Source organism: Vicugna pacos, chromosome 3 (genome assembly GCF_048564905.1).
Source record: "Vicugna pacos chromosome 3, VicPac4, whole genome shotgun sequence".
Lineage (NCBI taxonomy): Eukaryota > Metazoa > Chordata > Mammalia > Artiodactyla > Camelidae > Vicugna > Vicugna pacos.
The window spans coordinates 73685911-73707121 of NC_132989.1; the positions used below are offsets into that span (position 1 = coordinate 73685911).

The window sequence follows — 21211 nt, forward strand, 5'->3', positions numbered from 1 at the left end:
TTATCTCCAGCTCCCTGCTCAGAAGGGGTCCTGGGTCATGAGGAACTGAATCCTGCCAACAACCATGTGAGCTTGGAAGTGGATCCTTCCCCATTCAGGCTTTCAGATGAGACCTCAGCTCTGATTGACACACTGATTACAGACTTATGAGAGATCTTCAAGCAGAGCCCCCAGTTAAGTCATGCCTGCATTCCTGACTCACAAAAACTGTGAAATAATAAATATGTGTTATTTAAGCCACTAAGTTTGTGGTAATATTGTTACATAGTGACAGATAACTGATACAGTATTTATACCTAGAAATAGCAAACCTCTTTTCCTTTTAAGTCATCAGTGTTGGGAAGCTTAAAAGAATACTTTTGTCTGAGTGCCACCCTCAGAGATTCTGATTTAATTGGTCTGAGTTGTAGCCTGGATATTAGAATTTCTTGAAACTACCTAGAGGATTCTAATGTGCTGCAAATTTCGAGAACCACTGCGAAGTTAGTTATCTCATGTTTCCCTTATATTTCAACCATCACCTTTTTGCTATTCTCAGATTCTCTCCAAAAAAAACACGTCATACTCACTTCAGACTCTTTGGTTGGCCTGTGTATGCACAATCCTTCCTTTCCTTGTATATGCTCATTCTTTAATACTTTCTTCCAGTCAAACAGCATTGACAAACCCAGACAGTAATAAAGTGACACTCAGAAAAGGGGTAAGTAGGTCTCTGTGACTCCTGCACTTTGACCCAGTGGTAATGGTAATGGCAATGTGAAGATGTAAGATGGCTGTGTCTGCCAGGAGGAAAGGAGGAGTTGGAAATCTGGGATGAGGTATAATTGTTTTGATCCATTAGTGACACATCTTGATACTGTTTAAGAAGTTGCAAGAAAACATCAAATATTTCAGCTTATAAATGTAACAAGTAATAGAGTGAGAGCCACCAGAGAACATACAGTAATAGAGTAAGAGCCGTCAGAGAACATACAGTAAGTGCTGGATCTGTGTCATCATCATCCAGCAAATGCTGAGTCTGAAATTTTTTTAAGAACCCCATGGCCTTGCTCCTTCCCTTGATAAATCACCATATAACGACTATCTCTTCCTTAGTGCCTGTATTTAAGCACACGTGTCTGCGCATGTCTGGGTGTAACATATAAAAATATCAATTGTTAAGTTATTTTTGCTAGTTAGAATGACTGGTGGATGACTTGTTCTGTTTCTGATTTGTCTTTGCAATACGTTACAGAGGACACTGGGCAGAAATCTGCCCAGAGCGATACAATTATTACATTAATGATTTGGAACTTTGAGGCCCCCAAACCACAAGGGCACAATAACCAACTTGGGGGAGAAAATCCTGTCCTGGCTAGAAGCCAGAGGGACAGCTGACAAGGAGCACAGCTTGCCTGTGTGCAACTGGCTTCCTGCTCTGCTCCCTCACCTCAGACTCTGCTGACCCTCCACCCCAAAAGACCAGCCTTACTGCTAAACATTGCTGCTGACTGTGAATGATCATTGTTTCCTCTCCCCGACCGTAGCTGCTAAACTATGCTAGAGGTTAGACATTGATTTATTGCTTGTTTGCTGTTAATATTGGCCTATATAAAAAAGAAAGCAATTTTAACAGTAACTTGCTGTGAGAGTTTTTAATTTCTTTTTAACCCTTCTCCTGGACAAAAGAACCTTGAGGTTAGGGCAACAGTATACCTCATCCCCACAGAGCTAAACTGCTCTATGCCCCACCCAGAGTGCCATCTCTCAGAAGCAGTAAAGCACAGTAGAGGGGAACATGCACTTTGGCATTAATAAAATAAGGTTTCCCAGCTCTGTCATTTACTAGCTTCATGACCCTTGGGCATGATACTTAACCTCTCTAGGCCTCTGCTTTCTCATCTGCTCAGCACAGTACCTGGCATATGTAGTTGCTCAATGGATGGGAGCTATTATCATTGTTATTTACACTGTTTCACCCAGAGGTGTGATTGATCCAGACGAATATTCACAAGCTGGGTTACAGTCCACCCAGATTGGAATTTATTATCTTTTATCCCCCATTTGTTCTCACGAAGAGGGGGTCAAGCCCAGGATAGTGACTTCACTCATTCCTACCTACCCATCCATACATTTCTATTTATGGAAGTCAAAATCCCCCATAAGATCTTAACAGGTAACATTTGCACGTGCAAAGCATAGTGTCAGGTGCTGGAGGAGACAAAAACATGGAAGATTTGGGAGCTTGGAAATGGATCCTTTCCGATTCAAGCTTTCAAGTGAGACCTCAGCTCTGTTGATATACTGATTACAGTCTCATGGGAGAATCTGAAGCAGAGCCCCAGTTTAGTCATGCCTGGATTCCTGGCCCATAGAAACTCTGAGATAATAAATATATGTTGTCTGGAAATGTAAATTGTCATAGCCACTATGGAAAACAGGATAGAGGTTTCGCAAAAAACTAAAAATAGAACTATCATTTGACCCAGAAATTTCCACTCCTGGATAATTATCTGAAAAAACCAAAAACACTAATTCAAAAAGATACGTGCACCCCAATGTTCACAGCAGAATTATATATGATTGCCAAGATATGGAAGCAACCTAAGTGTCCATTAACAGGTGAATGGATAAAGATGTGGGATATATATACAATGGAATACTACTCAGCCATAGAAAAGAATGAAATTTTGCCATTTACAACAACATGGATGGATTGGGAGAGAATTATGCTAAGTGAAATAAGCCAGAGAAAGACAAATTCTATGTGATATCACTTATATGTGGAATCTAAAAAATAAACTAGTGAATATAACAATAAAGAAACAGACTCACAGAGAGAACAAACTAGTGGTAACCAGTAGGGAGAGGGAAGAGGGAAGGGCACGATAGGAGTAGGGGATTAAGAGGTACAAACTACTATGTATAAAATAAACAAGCTATAAGGATATGTAGAGTACAACACAGGGAATATAGCCAATATTTTATAATAACTATAAATGGAATATAATAAAGAATTGTGAATCACTATGTTGTACATTTGAAACTTGTACAATATTATATGTCAGCTATACCTCAATTTTTTAAAAAAAGTGAAAAATAAACATGTGTTATTTAAGCCACAAAGCCTGTGGTAATATTGTTAACTAGAGGCACCTGCCTTAGTAGCTTATACTCTAGTTGGGGAAATACGACATGCCTACTATATGTTAACCAACAGTAGGAGGTAGTATTTGACAAGTGGTAGAAAAATATGTTTAATTCCCAAAGTGCTCTAATCTACACGTGGAATTCTTGTATTTAACGTTCAGTACTAAACCCTAAAATACAGTATTGGGAGCTTAATTGTGTATGTTTAAATTCAGATGGTAACTGTTAAAATTGTTTTATCCTTTAGTTATCCAATAAACATACAAAAGAAACAGATGCACAAGGTAGGGTTTAAAAATCTGTACCTGTACAAACTTTACTACTGTCATACTGTTAGCTTTGGCTTCCCACTATCTGGGGAAGAGTACAGTTTTGATTTGTTTTGACTCATCAACATTTTTTGGACTAAGAATATGCCTGGGTGGAGTCTGATCCATGCTTTGGGGTCCCCGTGGAGGAATGATGAGGGATGAAGCCCTCTAATTCTAAGCAGCTTAGCCTCGATTTGGGCAAAGCCAAGTGTGAGAACTATAAAGTTTCTTCTGGCTTCCCATAATCCTCTGCTAACTGTATTATGGAAATGATGGTAATTTCTTCAAAGCCCTTGGTGATTCCTGTGTCTCTGGTGCCGCTCATTGTCTATTCAGCTTGGCCAACCAGCTGCCTCACAGACTTGCCCTTGTACCAAACTTTTAATGAAACTGGTATTTGTGTCAATAAACTTTAAGCCCATCCTGCTGAGATAATTATCTGGGTCACTCAAATTTCAGCTACTTCGAATAATTATAGCCTTTTAGCCTCGAATATAAGGTGATGATTAAAGGAGAAGGAATCAGGGATCCCCATGCCGTCAATTAGATGAAAATGCTGGCAGTTCTCAGCTCAGTCCTCTGATTTGAATGCACAAGCCTCTGGGCTATATCAGGTCCTCACAAAGAATAAGTCACTCATAAAATACACATTTGTTTGGCTGAACCATGATATAATTTGTGGACACAACCATTTCATCATATTAGCTGTTAAAAGGGAGAACTCTCTCGTGAACGCCATCGTAAAGAAAGCTTTGTGATACAATGACATTGAGCATCAACAACCAGGGTACAATTTCATTTTCCCAAAAAAGAACAAAGATCATAGCAGAAATCACTGTATAGATTTCAAAACTATCCACATCCAGGGACTAAAGATGAATTTAACAGTCTCACTAGATTTCTTTCCCACGATTTGGTAAAACTTCAAGGGACCAACTTTTAGCCATTTCATGTGTTTGTCCCTATGTTCTTAATTTAACAAAATTCACTAATTACAAAAAAACTCATGGTCTCATTTTGGTCAAAAGCTTGAAGTATTCAGGAGAAAAATACATTTGGCAACTAGGAAATTGTGACACATAAATCCCCTACCTTCTGTGGACTAGAAAGACAAAGCCCTTTATTAATCACCCCCACCCCCACTTCCATCTCCACCTGTCAACATTTAAAACTGGAGACTAATGGTAGACAGGCTTCTCCTGCAGATTGTAATTGCCTTTCCAACAGAGAAGCTATCTCCAAAGCAACCAAGATATGAGCTATGAATTCAAGCTGCGACTCTCTATGTAAATTGCTCTGCAGTGAAATTGAAATTTCCCAAAAGAAAGCTGCATCAATTCAGTCTATTAAATGCATTTCTATCTCAGATGCGAGGATGGACTCTAGCAGCTAGGAAACTGTCCATACTCTGTACACTGTACACAGAGATAAGACCCAAGCACTTCATAACCTGACCTTAAATTTAAAAATAAATCTTGTCATTATTCATAATATAATTCAATAATCGTTGTTCATTATTCAAAAGAGCCTGGCTGTCCACAACTGCCCGCATTAGTCCTAAAATGAAATAATGGTGTTTTATATACCATCATCTCACATTAGCTCTTTTTTCCATATTAGCTTTGTCATGCTTTCGTGCAATGTATTTTTGGTCTTTGGCATGCCTTGACTATTCAGTTTTAAATGTTCCCATAAATTTTCCTGTTTTGTTTTGTTTTGCTTGCTTAATGTTTTTTGTGTCATAAACTCCTCTACTCCAGAAACAATCTGGGGTCAGATAACGTTCTATTGCACCAAGGCAACATTATTATTGTTCAATCAATAAACAATCTCCCTAAACAACCCTGCCAGGAGATGAGATATATGAACCCTTGGGGGCACACAATTTGGTGAGCACTTGACATACACTTCCAGATCACTGAACAACTCACACTTCATTTGGCCCATGTCTGCCTCCATCAGCCATCACTAGCCCTTTTCTCTCTCAGGCCCATCTTACTTCCCCCACCTCCCCACCTCTCTACATACTCAACACCTTCAGGATCCCTCAAACTCTGTTTATGAAAACTAAGGAATAGGAAAATAAACATAAGAGACTCATTCTGTGGCATAGGGTCCCTCAATATTCATTCTCTTCTTCTTCCATTGTAATACAACCCTTGACTGTTAGCTGGGCATATTGCTGCCTGGAATATAGTTAGGGATGAAATAGGACTAGTTCAAGCCAATGGTATATAAACAGAAGTTTCTTTTTGGCAATGTTGGGAAATTCCATTAAAATGTGGCTGGCCTGGACCCTTTGCTCCCTTTCCTCTTCATCTTTTTCTCCATCCTGCTGTATATAAATATGGCTAGAGTTCCAGCCACCACATTGGTGCCAGAAGTCAAGGGCCATACATTATGGCAGACAACTACATTGAACAGAGCCACCATACTACCCCTGGACTGTCTACCTCCGTACCTCCAGACCTTAATGTGAAAGAGAAACACACTTTCCTCTTGTTTAAGCCACAATTACTTGCTGTGCCTGACACTTGCAATGGAACTTGATCTTAACTATAGACAATGTCTGATTTTCATTAGCACCAGAGGCCGATTTTGCTTGTGTCTACATTCAGATCATGAATCTTTTAAGCACCTGGTAAGATCAAGTGCTTGACAAATATTTGACAAACTCATTAAACACTAACCCCATTAGTAAAGAAAAGGCTCATTTAATTTACACATTTAATGCCAAAAACAATCAGAATTTTAACAAATGAGAACAAAAAAGCATGTCTTATTTTTTTGGAAGCAACTTATTATGGAATTCCGGAGTCTAGGTTCAGAAGTCCACTCACTATGGTGTGATTTCACTTTCTGGGACTCACTTTGCTTATCTGTAAGATGGGCCCCTTGTTCTCAGGAGGATGGGACGTGGGGAGGGAGCAGGGTAAAAAGAAAGCCTGGTGAGTGAGCCTCTAGCTCTGCCGCAACTGCTTCACCCCACACAGTTCCACCTTTAAAATTCCACATAAGATTCTGTTTTATAAGGAAATGAGAATCTTAAAAATCACTGGACCACATAATCTGTAAGAACTCTTCCAGTTCTGACATCTGATGATTAGAACGACTCCCAATGGCCAGGATGAGGCAGGTGGTAGCAGTGCTCTGAACTGAGTCAAATTAGGAGTGGCACTATCCTGGACATGCTGCCAGAGGCAAAGCCTGCCGTGGAAGGGGCGGTAGGATGTCCGATCCAGTCGGAAGGCTAGAGGACAGGGTTGTTTTTTCTGCTTGGCTCCAGTTATGCGTTAAACACAAGGGCAAGCAAATGGTAAAGAATAGACATTTGCTTAAAGATGCATATTAAAGACTAAATACTGATAAATCATTATCCAGGTTACAAATGAACAGAGCAGATGCCTTCTGGACTCAGCTCATCTCACTAACTCATGAGACGTTTAGACAGAGGAAAGGAGTGGAAGGCTGAGTGGTGCAGCTCCTGGCACACTGTATTCTACTCACTAGGGGTGGCCTGGCTGGAGAGGTTCTGGCTCCTAGAGCAGTGACCTGGGAACAGCTCTGCTGGCTCCACCCCAGATGGGACACATACACAGGTCTAGGAGCCAGGAGACCCTGGTCTGGTCTCATTTCTGCTACTTCATCAAGTCATCCTCCCTTGCTGAGTTTGCTCCCTCGTGTGTAAATGAGTAGGTTGGGGTAAGAAATTCTGGGGTTTAATGTGTAAAATGTGGGGGCTAGGGGTAGGGGGGTGGAATGCTTCTTCTCTGGATAGAGGAAATTGGCTCAGCAGGACACTTCTGTACTTCACCCCTTGACTCTCACTGCATCTGTGGACATGGGGACTATCTGGTCCACAACTTTGGAGAGAATGAGTGGGCAAATTCAACTCCATCCTTCCTGCTTGGCACCAGGGACTAATGGTTGGCCTCCACTGCCACTGTAGGAGCAGCCTCCTTCTGCAGGCAGACTGCCTCCATCCAGCACTGCCTCAGACAAGGTAGCTGTTCCTCCACACTAGCAGCCCTCTTGGCTTGCTCCTAATGACACATCCTTCAACCTGGTCTAACTGTGACTTCACTTCACAGTCTGAATGTTGAGGTGTTCCTCATACCGCTGTCAAAGGGGGTCCCTCTGTCCTGTTGATTCTATTATAAAACAGTCTTGTGAGGGATGTACAATTATCCCCATTTTATAGATGAAGAAAATGAGGCTCAGAGTTTAACTTGTCCAAAATCTCAGAGCTGGAAAGTCTTGTCTACCTCACAGGGTTTGTATATGAATTGCATGAGCTGTTTGTAAATATGGTTTTTAAGGTTTTATCTTTGAGGCCCAGCTGTCTGACATGAAAGGTGATCATATGATGCAGCCTATCTGGAGAGCAGCCCCCCATCAGCAGTGTGATGGGTAAAGGGAGAAGTCTGTCTTCAAAGTCACCACTCCAAGAACCCTTCATCTACTCCTCACCGAGTTCCTGCTCAGTAGCAGCTAACTGAGCAGAGACGAGAGGTGGGGCCATCAGGTTCCCAAGAAAGCGACTTCTCTCAGTGGATGCCCGTTGCCTGGAGGAGAGGGTTGGAGTGGGCAGGCTTGCAGTCTGGCCAAGTTTCTCTTAGGAGATGCAGCTCACCTGGGAGCCCCCCTCCTGAGGGTGACCTCCAATCCTCCCTGTCAGAAAAGAGAAACTTCCACCTGGCAAAGCCGTCAGCTGCAGTTAGAATGAACAGTCTTCAAGCTCCAGCAGCTCCTAGCTTAAATGTTACCCACTTCCAGAGGTGTCCACAACTGTATAGATCAGCAGTTCTCAATCCTGGGGGCCTAGAGAATCCCCTGGGGGTACTTCAAAAAACAATCATGCCTGAGCCCCATCCCTCCTCAGGGGGAAACAGAATTTGTGGGGTTGGCCACAGAGGCCAGGGTTGGGGACTACTGTTCAGGACAAAGCTCAGGCCCTACCACCCCCAGGCCCACATCCCACTTTGATGTAGTCTAACAAACGCCACAGCCATCCTGTTTACTTGGATGGCCGTGTTATCTGCTACCATGAGACCTCCACAACAGAGGGAGTGCACGGGCCTCCTCCACAGTTCTTGACCTTTGGCAGCAACTCAAATAATGTTTGCTGCATAAAACCAAATAGTAATAACTTGGAATTCAGGACTTTTTCCCCAAAGAAATTCAATAGATTTTTACACTGAAAGTTAAAGACAGGTATAGATGTTTGCATATGTGTGTCTCACAGTTTCATTGTTGAAAAACACATTCACAAACAGCTCACGCAATTCTTAAATAAATTGTATGAGGAAGCTTCTATTGCCCAGCTGTGAGATCTGGGCCAAGTTAATTAAACTGAGCCTCAGTTTCTTCACCTTTAAAGTGAGGATACTAGTATCTCCCTCATAGGGTTGTGAAAAGAATTACATGAAATAACCCCAGCATCTAGCACATGGCCTGGCGCCCAGAGAGGGCTCAAGAAAGCTAGCTACTGTTATTGCTGTTATTGTTATCATTCCCTCCATGTCACGGTAGATAAACTGAGGCTCAAATAGGTAAAGTGACTTGCCCAAGATCCTACAGGGTTAGGACTCACACCAATACCTCTGACTTTCCATCTTGTATTCTTTTATATGCCAGGTTGAGAATATTCCTTTGAGACTGGGAGAAGCCGGTAATATCAGCCTATTTTTCCACATGGTCACAAATGACTGAAAGAGGTGATTTGCCATATGACTAATGGATCAGTGCCACACAGAGGGAAGAGCACTCGATCAGAAGTCAGGGGCTTTCTCCCTGCTCCCACAGGCGCCAGCAGTGGACCTGGAGCATCCCAAATCTTCTCCCCGTGCCTCAGTTTCTGCCCCTAGCCTAGGGGACTGACCAGGCGACCACTAGGTCAGTCCAGGGCTGTGTGAGCTGCATCCAGGGGCCTGTCAGCACAGCAGGTGGCAGGTGTGCGTGTGAACTCCGGCCCCGCCCTCCTGCCGAGCAGTGTATCCATGCTGAGCCCAAGCACAGGAGACGGTAAATCAGATCCCCCCACCCCTCACCGCCAGAATGCCTGGCTCCCCAAGGAGCCAAGGAAAGATGAAGTGAGAGGTGGGGCCACCATCCCACCCCTGGGATTCCCCTCCCCGTCCAGGCTGCTGAATTCATTTTGCACTTCCTAAGCTGGGAAGCTCTGGGAAGCCCGCTCCAGGAGATGACGGTCTCTTCCTCTGGAGCATTCTGCAAGGTGGTGAATAGGCATTAACGTGTCTCTGGCTCCTCCAGGATAGGATGTGCCACAGTGTCTCTCTCACAGGTTTTGCCAGTTGCTGAGCACATTCTTCCAGGAAAACTGGCTCTGGCCTTCCTCTTAGCCCAAGAACAAAAGGAAATTAGGCAGAGAGCATAAGGAAAACCAGGAAGAAGAAGAAAAAAAAAAGACCCTAACACCACACCAAAATATTTCCAATAGTTATTTTGAGTGATTTTTTTTTCTTTTGCTGTCCCATCATCTTTTTCTTAAGTGAGTAAGTATCGGTTTTCCAAAGAGAAAAAGTTCACAATTTTCTATGTTTATCCAGGCAGGAGTTCATGAAGCCATGAATGGCCTCAGCTTCTTGCTTTCATCTTTGCCACTGCCAGGAGACTCTAAGCTGTGGGCAGGGAAGGGCAGCCAGAGAATCCTGGCACCTGTGGATAGGCAGCACCGTCCTCGCTGACCCAGGCCACCGACAGCCACCAGCCCTGAGAATCAGGACACAGCCAGATGCCACTCACTCAGAAGAGATGGTTGGGACAGTCTGTCCCTCTGCACCGAGGCCATGTAGATCAACACATTCCTTGTCCTCCCTGTCTGGTGCCTGGATATGACCATCTGTGACCGGCCTCTGTCAAAGCATGAGCTGCTCTTCAGGGCCCCCTCCCTTAGCCACCCACACATGTCAGGAGCTGAGGTTCAGGCCACGACATCCACTCTATGGCTTATTGCTGATCAGAGTCTCTGGCATTTTTCCTGTTAATTCATTATCTCACCTTCCCAAATCCAGTGACAGACTTCCAAAGGCCCCAGAGCAGTGAGGAAGAATGACTACCCTTTATAGAGGAATTCCAATATGCCAGAATCTTTACCTTCCTTCCTTCCTCCTTCTCTCCCTTCCTACCTACCTTCCTTCCTTCCCTCAGTAAATACCTATTGATTTCTGCTTTGGGCCAGGCATTATGCTATGTCTGGGGCTGGGGATGCAATATTGATTAACATACATAAAATGGGGAGTTAATAGACTTTATCTCAAATCCACTCAAGAAATCTTCACTGTTGATATCATTATTTGTATTTTACAGATGAGAAAATGAGGCTGAGAGAGATTAAATAACTTGCCCAAGATCATACAGCCAGAAAGAAACAGAGCCAAGATTTTAACCCAGATCCATCTGAACTCCAAAGTGTACTTTCTACTACACCACATCCTTTCTTAGCAAACACAGCACAGGTCCCTCAGCTCTGCGCTTGTGGGGCTTCACCAGCTAAACTGTACACAATGGAAAGGATGTCTTAGGTTTCTTTGTGCCCTTATGGTGCCTACTATGGCATGATGCCTAGCAAAACATCTACTGCATAATAGATGCCTAGTAAGTAGGTGCATGGATTAATTAAATAAATTAACTAACTTTGAGCCCCTGGACAACTCACCTACACTTTCCATCTTCTTCTCTAGCCACCACTGTCTCTTCTTCATGGCTAAAACTTAAAAATTTGCCTACAATCTCTAAGTCAACTTCCTCACATGTTATTCACTCCTCACCCCTTTCCAGCTCTACCCACAAGCCAGAAATGCTCTCTGCTAGATAGTCAGTCACTTCTTTGTCATTAGATCCAGTGGGCACCTTCCCTTACCCACCTTACTTATCCTTTCAGCAGGCTGTGACTCTGAAATTATGCTGCCTTGGCTGCCAGGACTCTGGTATTTCTCCTGCTCTGGCTGCTCTTTCCCAGTTCCTTTTTCATTACTCGCCCATTGTTCCTCAATAAATCTGTGGGTGTCTCCCAGGGTTCCAGCCTAGTTCCTCTTCTCTCCTCACTCTCTCCATGCTCCCCAGGCAACCACATTCACACTTTTCTCCCTCAAATCTCTATCTCCTGCCCAGACCTCTCACCCAACATGGAGACAGAGGTCTTCTCCTCAAACTCAGACTGTCTGAACCTGAACTCAATACTCCCCTCCCACACAGCTATCCTCCTTCCTGTGCTGCACACAGGAATTAGCGGCCCCCTGTCACCCAAGACTCTGAAGCCTTCTCCTCCTCTCTCGCCTCCACATTCAATCTGGCACCAAACCCTGTTGATTCTACTCCTCAGTGATGTCTTTAATTGTCCACCTCTTTCTCTCAAGACCACCACCTAATTTCAGAGGCTCCTTGTGTCCTACAATCATTTCAATGGCTATCAAATGATCTCATTTTCCTCAGTGAGTCTTGCCTCCTTCAATTCATCCTCCACTCTGAAGCTGGAAGAAACTTTCAAAAACTGCAAACTTGCTCATCACTTCCCTGCCTTAAATTATTTCAGCAATTCCTCCTTGATTCAAACTGATATCATTAGCTTACAGGACTCCTGATGACCTACATTTCTAGCATCACCTAGCACTCTCCATCCCTATCCTGCATTTGATGCTCTGACTATATTAAAATAAATTGGAGTTCCAGTACTATGCCAAAACTTTCACCCCATATTGGTGAAATATGCCTTTGAACTTGCTGTTTCATTTACTTGGAAAGCCCACCCTGAACTCCTTTAGCCTTCAAGATTCAGTGCAGGTGTAATCTCCTCGAGGAAAACTTCCCTCAACTTTCAGTCCTGGGTTAAAAGTTGTCTTCTGGGCTCCCATCCTTCCCTTACATTCCTTTCTCAGATCATCTCGCTATAACACTACAGTGTACTGTCACCCTAGGAGACTTTAAGGTCCTACGGAGTATGGACTGTCTTTTCCATCTTTGTACTTGCAGTCCCTTACATTGCCATGAAACTTGGTATACAAAAGATGCTCAATGGAAGGATGAGTGGGAAGGTGGGTGGGTGGCTGGGTGGATATAAATAAACAGTTGGATTATTAAAACTTAGGTGGAATTATAGTTAAATAAGTTGTCTGTCTTTCAACTGTCTCTCAGCTCCTCATCCCACAGGAATGGAAAGAGTAACCTTGCAAAATGGTTCCAAAGCCCTGTGCTAAGCAAAGATTTAAAAGCTATGTGGGGAAAACATAATGAAACAAAACAGAGTTTAATAATGAGCCACAGTTAGTTAAATGGGGTATGCCTGGGTTGGCATGAAAAGATATTCAGAAAATGCACTTTTTATTTTAAAGTGATATCCACATGTCCATTCTAAAGGGATGCAAAGCAGAGTTCTCACCAAACCAACAGTCTCAATGTTCCATTGGGTATATACCTCATACCACTCCACACCAAGCCACAAAGATCTTTGAAAAACGGGAATCTCCCCCAAAATATCTAAGCACCTGCTTTTTTCAAGAAAAAGCAAACCCATAATTAATTAGTATGTTGGGAAAAGAAAGATTTTTTTCAAAATCAAAACTGATATCTATAGTTAAGGCCTAGAAATTGACAAAACAACTGACTGCTACCCTAACAATACAGATAATGATCCAAGTCCTTACTGGATGTGGGACACTGTGTCTCTCCCAGAACTCAGCATTTCACACCACAGCCACCTCCACACCTCCTCTTTCATCTGATCCTCATGACAACACTGTGAGGAGGGGGAGGCAGGGTAGAATTTTTATCCTGAGTAAACAGACAAGGAAAATGAATGGAAGGGAAGGATAGGACTATGAGCTTGGGAAGAGCTGATGTCAAGTTCTTTTTCTCAGTTCTAGTTTAGGGCAAGTCAATGGAAAGTTGCCAAGAGTAGCAACCACCAGAGAATACCTGATGGAAACAGATGCTCATGCTTTCTCTGTGTGATAAAGTTGTCCCTCCTGTACTAAACTTGAAAGCTGCCTCCCTTTCCCCATATTCTCTTTTCTTTCCTTCTTTCGTATTCACTCTCCTCACTCATGACATTCCAGCTACTCTCAAAAACTTTATTTCTGATATACATCAAGGTTAATCTTATTTCAAGACCTTGCATCTGCTGTTCTCTATGCTGGAATGCATTCCATGAGAAACTCTTTTCAGCCCTTTGGGTCTCCGTTCAAATATTAGTTCCCTAAAGACACCCTCCTTATACACACTTGCTAATAAGGAGCCAGACACCTCCCATCCCAACTTTCTTCCATCCCAGTACCCTATTTTGTTTCTGCAGGATAAGTCCTGGGTCTAGAAGAGATCAATTAGGCTTCCTGAACATGTAATGTGACCCCTCCATTTCTGGATATAATATCTGCTACAGTGTATTCTCTTAGAGGATTTTCTGTCCTGGAAGCATTCACTGCTGTATGTCCTGAAAAATGATGCTGATCTCTCTGCCATGAGTCCTAACAGGGCAGGCTTCCTTCTCTTATCATTAGATAAGTAAATTCTGTTTGACTTATCCAAGAATTGTCAGAGCCTGGTTTTTCCAGTAATGCAATCATACTATTGACATTTTGAGTACAGTAGTTATACAATTTATCATTGTGCTGAGACGGTTAGTTGTCCCTCTATATCTATTCTCTTGTTCCTTCATTAAAAAAATTTTTTAGCTGGGTACATGTTGTTCAGTGTAAAGACTACACTTCCCAGACTTCCTTGTTATTAGGCATGGTCATATGACTAAGTACTGACCAATGGGATGTGAATTAAGTGATGTGTGTACTCTCTAGGTCACATCCTTAAAAGGAAGGGGAGCGTCCTCACTTTCTCTCCCCATCCCTACTCGCCTGAATGTAACCCAGAGAAGGTGGTAAGCCATCTTCAATCTTGTGGGTGACCACATCTAGTGATGGCAAATCAGCAAGACAAAAGGAACCTGGGTCCCTGACACCACAGGGAGGCTAATTGTCCTAGACATCTCACCACCAGATTGTTACATGAGAAAGAAATGAAATTCCCTCTTGCTCAAACCATTTGGGTCTTTCTGTTATAGCAGCCAACCTATACTCTGGCTAACAGAATCTGAAAGCATCATATTTATTTATTGTATATTGTTCTCTACTGCCCCTAGAAAATAAATTCTAAGAAGACAGAAACCTTTATCCATGATCATCAATTTATCCCTAGAACCTGGAACAGTGCCTGGCAGATAATAAGACCACAGTAGACAATAAGTAAATACTTGCTACATGAATGAATAAGCTAAAGTAGAAATAAGTCACTAGCTTTCATTGGCTGACTGCGTTTTTTTCTGTTCAGGTTTTTGCTTTCCCCATTCCTCTCTGGCCCTCTCTTTTAGCTTGTCTGCCCCTGTTAAAACAGACTTCTCAGTACTGGGGAGCCCCCAAGTCTTCCATATACTCACCTGACCTTAATTGGGAGGAGGAAACTTTCTGACTCTGGGGTCTGAACTTTATCACAGTTCTTTGCAGACCCAAATAAGTTTGGAAAGACATTTTGACACAAGATCACATGTCAGAGAAATTCACATGGGATTATCAGAGAGCATCTGGTCCCTCATTGGGTTACCACCTTCATGCTCTTCCTTTTCATGACGAAATATCAAAACATGGAAAACAGAGAGTTAACTACTATGCAATTTGTTTGGTTTTTCTCTCACCTCCTAGGGGTCCTAGGGTGATTTGAGGCTCTGGGTCTGAAAACACATTAGCCTAGAGCAACATTGTCCAATGGAAACATAATGCAGACCACAAATGTAAGCTTTATGTCTAATTTCAAATGTTATAGTAGCCACATCAGATTTAAAAAGTAAAAAGAAACTGATGCAAATAATTCAAAAATATAATTAACATGTTTAAAATATTATCATTTCAACATGTATAAAAATTATTAAAAGTACAAAAATTAACAAAATATTTTATGTTTTTATGCTAAATCTTTGTGTTTTGCTCTTACAGCACATCTCAGTTCAGACTAACCACATTTCAAGTGCTTAACAGTCACATGTGGCTGATAACTATCACACTGGGTGGCATAGGTCTACAGGAAAAGGTACCGAAGTAGAGTGTGTCCAGGTCTGTCATAGGCTGATCCCCAAGGCAATCTGAATTTCAGTGTACTCATCTATAAAATGGGGCTAGTTATACCTGTTTCAGAATGTTTAGGGGAGGAATGATAGAGCTAATATAAGTGAAAATGAGTGTTGAGTAAGTGTGGGACAGTGTGCCTTTTGTGAAAAATAAAAGCAGTTTCCAGCATGCTCTCCCTCTGCTACTCCTCTCTATTAATGTCAATTACCCAGCAAAACAAAGCAGGAAGAAGAAGAAGGACTCACCTTCCTGGTCAGTGGATGAAACCAGTGTGACCCCTTCTACTGCCACTGTCCATCTCATATCCAGGAGGAGTTTGGGTTGGCAACACTGTCAGGGTTCTCAGAGAAACAGACCAATAGTAGGTACTGATTTATATACCTAGAGAAAGAGAGAGAGAGACATTTATTATCCACTGAGGACCTAAATAGAACAAAAAGGCAGAAGCAGGCAAAACTGCTGTCTGCTAAAGCCAAAATATCTATCTACCTTCTCCTGTCCTCAGACATTGGTGCTCAGGCCCTTGGACTTGGACTGGGATTTACACCATCTGCCCAGACATCCACTCTAATCATCCTGGTTCAGACACACTACACTACATTTGTCCTTAGTCCTGCCTTTACACAGAGAAGACAGATGCTATCCCCTAAGTGGAGTGACTTAGGCTCTAGAAAATGCTTCTGTTTCCAAATGTCTTCCCACTGTGCCTGAAACCCTCCATAATGGTCCGTTCCAAATGGGTTTCAATCATTGTCCTCTGCCCACCCCATCTCCAGTCTTAAAATGTACATACTGCTGAGGTTAAGGACACTTGAGAACACAGTGGTTTCCAAACTTCAGTGTGATCAGCAAGTCTCTATATGGAGCCTGGGAGTCAGCACGCCTGACCCGCACCCAGATGAGATTTGTGGAGCATGCTCTGAGCAACATGGCCCTTAAGCCAGAGTGTGACCTTGTATGTCTAAAGCTTTCCTCCTGTGATGGCTGAGAACGCAGATTGCTGGCAGGTCTGCCTTCCCTGACACTCCTGCCACAGACCAGCTCCTTGGAGCACTGAACAGTACGGGCTCTGAATGTCAATGCACACGTGTGGGCGCACACACACACATACACACAGCTGCTGAACGTAGCATTCCTGCAGCGCCAGGTCTGAACCCAGAACGCCAGCCAGCCTGCCTCATGGGCCTCAAACCTTTCAGAAGTGCTGGGTAGGTCACAGCCTTCTTCCTCCCACAGATAAAAACACAGCTCAGAGGCAGACAGCAAATTCCTGCCTGAGGATGCATATCTCTGGGCTGATTAAATAAACACAGCGTAATTAAATTAAAGTAAGATCAGAATCTGCCTAAACTCTGCTGGCAGCCCAGCAGAGTCCCTCATGAATCTTTCATTTTCATAAATGAATGATTGTTTACCTGCTTTGGGGCTTTCCCTGAAGGGAGAGGAGCCTCTGGTAAAAACGGCTCCCTGTGGTCAGAGGAAGGCAAATATGGGGTATTTTTATTTAGGGAAACAGGAGGCTTTTGAACTTCTTTGTGCTTTTTGGCTGGGGAGTAAGCATCATGCCCTGTTACTGGGCACAGGATGAGTGTGACTGAGGTTGCTCTCCTAAAACCAGAGGGTTGTTAAGAGTCTGAAACAGTAGACCAAATGTGTGGTGGAGAGAGAGAGAGACAGAAACAGAGACAGAGGGAAACAGACAGAAACAGAGACAAGAGATTGAGCACTGGTAAAGCTGCAAACTCACCCAGAGGTGAGGCTAGTATGAATATGCTTAGCAAATTCCAAGAGACAGGCTTTGAACGATATTGGTTGCTGCCAGGAATCAGCAAGGAGAATAAAAAGCACCTGTTCCAGAAAATTTTCTCAAAGCAGGAGCCAGAAGAGATAAAGAAAAGCAACTGTGGTATTCCTTAAACTTATGCAGTGCTATATGTCAACTGTGTCTCAGTAAAACTAGAAAAAACAGAAAGACAGAAACTGTGCAAACCTTATGGAGCAGATAGAATTTTTCTGCTTAGCAGGGCAAAACCCACGTCTGCCCACAAGGCCTGACTTGGGGATCCATGAGAAAGAACGTCTCAGCACGGCTGTGGACCAGCAGGTTCAGGGCGCTCCCCAGGAGCCTAGCTGACTATTGCTGTGTGACCCATCTGTACTGGAGGGGACGAGGAGGGAAGGCATGGACATCACTGCCCAAGGATGTCCAAATGGTGGGCCCAATGCCTGGACCTTGCCTGCACCTTATCTAAAACTTAGATCCGGAGAGGCAGCATGCAAAATATCCGGGCCTCCAACCAGCCAACTTCAGAGTGTCCCTCATCTCTTCCTCTCTCTCTGGGGACTTGCCTCCCCAGTCCCATGGGTCTCTTCTAGCAGGCTGGGAAGGGAAGGACAAAGAGGACAAATGCACATTTTGCAAGTTCCAGCCTTTGGGGAAGGAAGTTGAAACTAATGGGAAAGCCGTGGCTTTCATTCATCTACACCGCTGTCACTTCCATTAGCCGGGAAATGTGAGAAGGGGGCTGTGCAGTCTATCATTGTCCTTTGGGTGTGCTGGTGACACTGCTGATGGCGTTGTTTTCTGGCTTCAAACTTGCCCTCATTAGCAGGACTTTTGCTCAAATTTCTCATAGAGCTGATAGCTTATATCACCTTTCAGATTCTGTAAACTCCGCTTCTGGCTTCTCACTTAGCTCAACTCTCATCTCCCTACTACCAACACAGACTCAGCCATAACTAAGCAGACATTGCTGTTCCTATAACCCTACTCACCTGCTTCCACTTCCAACCCTGAATCTGAGACTTCTCCCAGCCTGGAATATCTCTCCACTAGTTTTCTGACCAGCGGAAGTATCTTTTTGCCATTCTGATCAAGTGTTCCCTACCCAGTGAAGACTTTCAGACTACTTTTTCAGTTCCATTTACTCCAGCCTCTCCAGTGATCCCAGAGTTGTGAGGATCAAATAAGAAATGCACTATAAACTATGGGGCATCCAACCAGACTAGTGGACATTGTCATGCATCATGGCTGGCTCTAAACTTTGAGCACATTAAAGAGCCATTTTAAACCCAAAAGACCTAGGGCTGCTAGTTCAAGGTGACACTCAGTCCACGGATTTGTTTATTTCCTTTCTCTATAAGAATCCAAGAGAGATCCACCAGGACACTAAAGATTTTTAAATCTTTCTGCAACATGAAAAGCAGGGAGAGGAATGTTTAGCAGAAGCCAAGCAGAAGAGGTTGTAGAGAAGATAAAGACAATGGAGAGCAAGAGTGAGAAATGAGGATAGAAACAGGGTCACAAACTGAAAGTCTGCATATAGAATAACACTCCTGATATTTCCCTCTAACACTCTGCTTTCACAACATCTGGCATCCAAATATTTACATACAAGACTGGGACAAAAAAAGCCTAAAATTAAGGCTGAAATTGTGTCTCTACAAGAAATGGGAATGGACTTCCTGGGAAGAACTAGGGCATCCAGTGTGGGATTATGGTGCACTGCAGTGAACCCTTTCATTCTGATATGCAGAGACCTTCAGAAGGGAGTAAGTAGCTGCCTCCCCACTCACTGAAGCTCACCACAGTCAGTAAGACTCACCACCGACACAGGGCTCCTGAGCAGCTTTGCTATACTGTCATTTCTTAAACAGTCAAGACCACAAGACTATTGAGAAAAGCCTACAGTGTGAAATAGAAAGACTAAGATGAATAAAAGAGAAAATGACCTTGGAGGAAAAATAAAGAATAGAAGAAAATTTAAGTGAGAAAAAAACTCTAATTAGTATTTTCAGAGAGAGATGAAAAGATGTTGCAGCCATAAAATATAAATGCATCCATAAAATAAAATATAAAAGACCATCAAAAAAAGAAAAATTCTTAGAAATAAGAATATGACTACTAAAATTTTGTTAAAGTTAATAAGAGTTGAAAGATAAATCCTTGAAAATATCTCAGAATGTAAAATATTAAGACAAAGAGACAAAAAGTGAGAGAAAAGAGAAGAGGTACATAGGAGCAATCCAGCTAACAGGTTTCCCAGAAAGAGAGAAGAAATGAAAGGATGGAGATCATTGGTGAAATAACAAGGGAATTTCCCAAAGCTGAAGAAGGATACAAGTATTAGGTTGAAAGGTCTCACAATGTTCAGAACAGTCCATTTTTAAAAGTCCTTCTTTAAATTACATCATTATGACATTCTGGAACAAAAAGAACAAGAGCAAAATTCTTTTTCCAGAGAAAAGAAAAGAGGTCCTTGGTTGCAACAACAACAACAAAAATGATCAACTGGTTACTTATACAGAACAGAAATGTACTGGAAGGATGCTAACTACCTACTGAGAAACAACTGTAGAAAGACTCAGAAACAAAGGCAGAAACAAAGGGTCAAGGTCATGACACAGAAACAGCCTGATTACAACAGAGCTGCCACTCTTGCTGGGTCCTGCACATGACTCCAAAGATCACCACCACTACCACGGTCACTCACTAAACCCTGAATACTTCCTCCACCAGTGAAATAAATTTTTGCACCATCCACTCCAGATTCAAAGTCCCAGATGGGAGCATCTGATTGGCTAAGCTTAGGCACATGCCAGTACCCTAGTTTTCAGATGTCAGATGTCAAAGAGAAAAACTATCTGGCCTTGTGCATGGATACTGGAACTCTATCTCCTACCAAGACTCACACAAAGGTGGACTCTTCAAGCTTCAGAAGAGGTTCAGATGCCATGCAGTCAACACCAAAATAATAAATGTCCACTACAGCTCACCCCCTGACTCTTCCCCATCTTTATATATACCTCTCTCCATACTTCATCTCCATAAAATTCCAAAACATACTTTAAAATGTTTATAACTACCATATGCAACCATCTTCACCCTCATTCCCTTAACAAAGTCAAAGTCCCATAAGTTGGTGCATTCAGCAAGAATTCAAGACTTTCTAGGTGATGTCCATTTTCCCTCTAGCTCTATCACAATCCCCTATTGATTTGTGCAACTTTGGAGCTAATATACCCTACACACAACAGTGTGATAAGGAGAGAGAAAGGGAAAAAATAATAATTTAAATTTAAATATATATGTATCTGATATTTGGGTGACTATTACAGTCTCATTTCTGCAACCACAACAAGGCTATGGGAACTTTAATTCTCCTCAGGTAGTAATGGTAGTAGACATACTGTAGGTAATAAAAAATATATCTAAATTTAAGAATCTATTCCAGTGAGGACAAATTACTGCCCTCCATATAACAGAAACAATCTAAACCAATCAACTTTCCACACGGTGCCCCGCTGCCTCTCTCTGAGCACCATATTGGAGTTCCAGGATTGTACAGCCAAAGTGCACGCTGAACAGTGGAGGTCAGTAGATCAGCCTTTGTGAATGAAAGTGCTTCTTTTCACTGATTATTAAGAATCCCCTGCAGCAAGGAGTCTTTGGTGAGCAGCCTCATGAAACTCAAATAGTCTCACACTCATTCATTCAGAGAAGCCAATGCATATAACTCTTCTCCAACCCTCCTGGTCTCCTGGCCTCCAGTGTCACTCCCTTTGGATCCCTGACCATGGGTCAAATCATTCTGTGCAGCCCAGGAAGCAGTGCACGTTCTTTCCTCGGGTCATGCTCTTTCC

General features: G+C 42.8%; 1 long non-coding RNA gene across 2 annotated transcripts in view; it reads right to left on the minus strand.

Annotated features, from left to right (window-relative positions):
- The window catches only part of LOC140695665 (uncharacterized), a 202697-nt gene that overhangs the window by 11756 nt on the left and 169730 nt on the right, over nt 1-21211 (minus strand). Inside the window, exons 1-2 of one of the 2 annotated variants that reach the window (XR_012071415.1) lie at nt 16984-17051; nt 15814-15949 (exon numbers count right to left, since the gene is read on the minus strand). This is a non-coding gene — a long non-coding RNA (uncharacterized lncRNA). Of the gene's footprint in view, nt 1-15813; nt 15950-16983; nt 17052-21211 lie in introns of those variants that run through there. The other variant, XR_012071414.1, reaches the window with a different exon arrangement.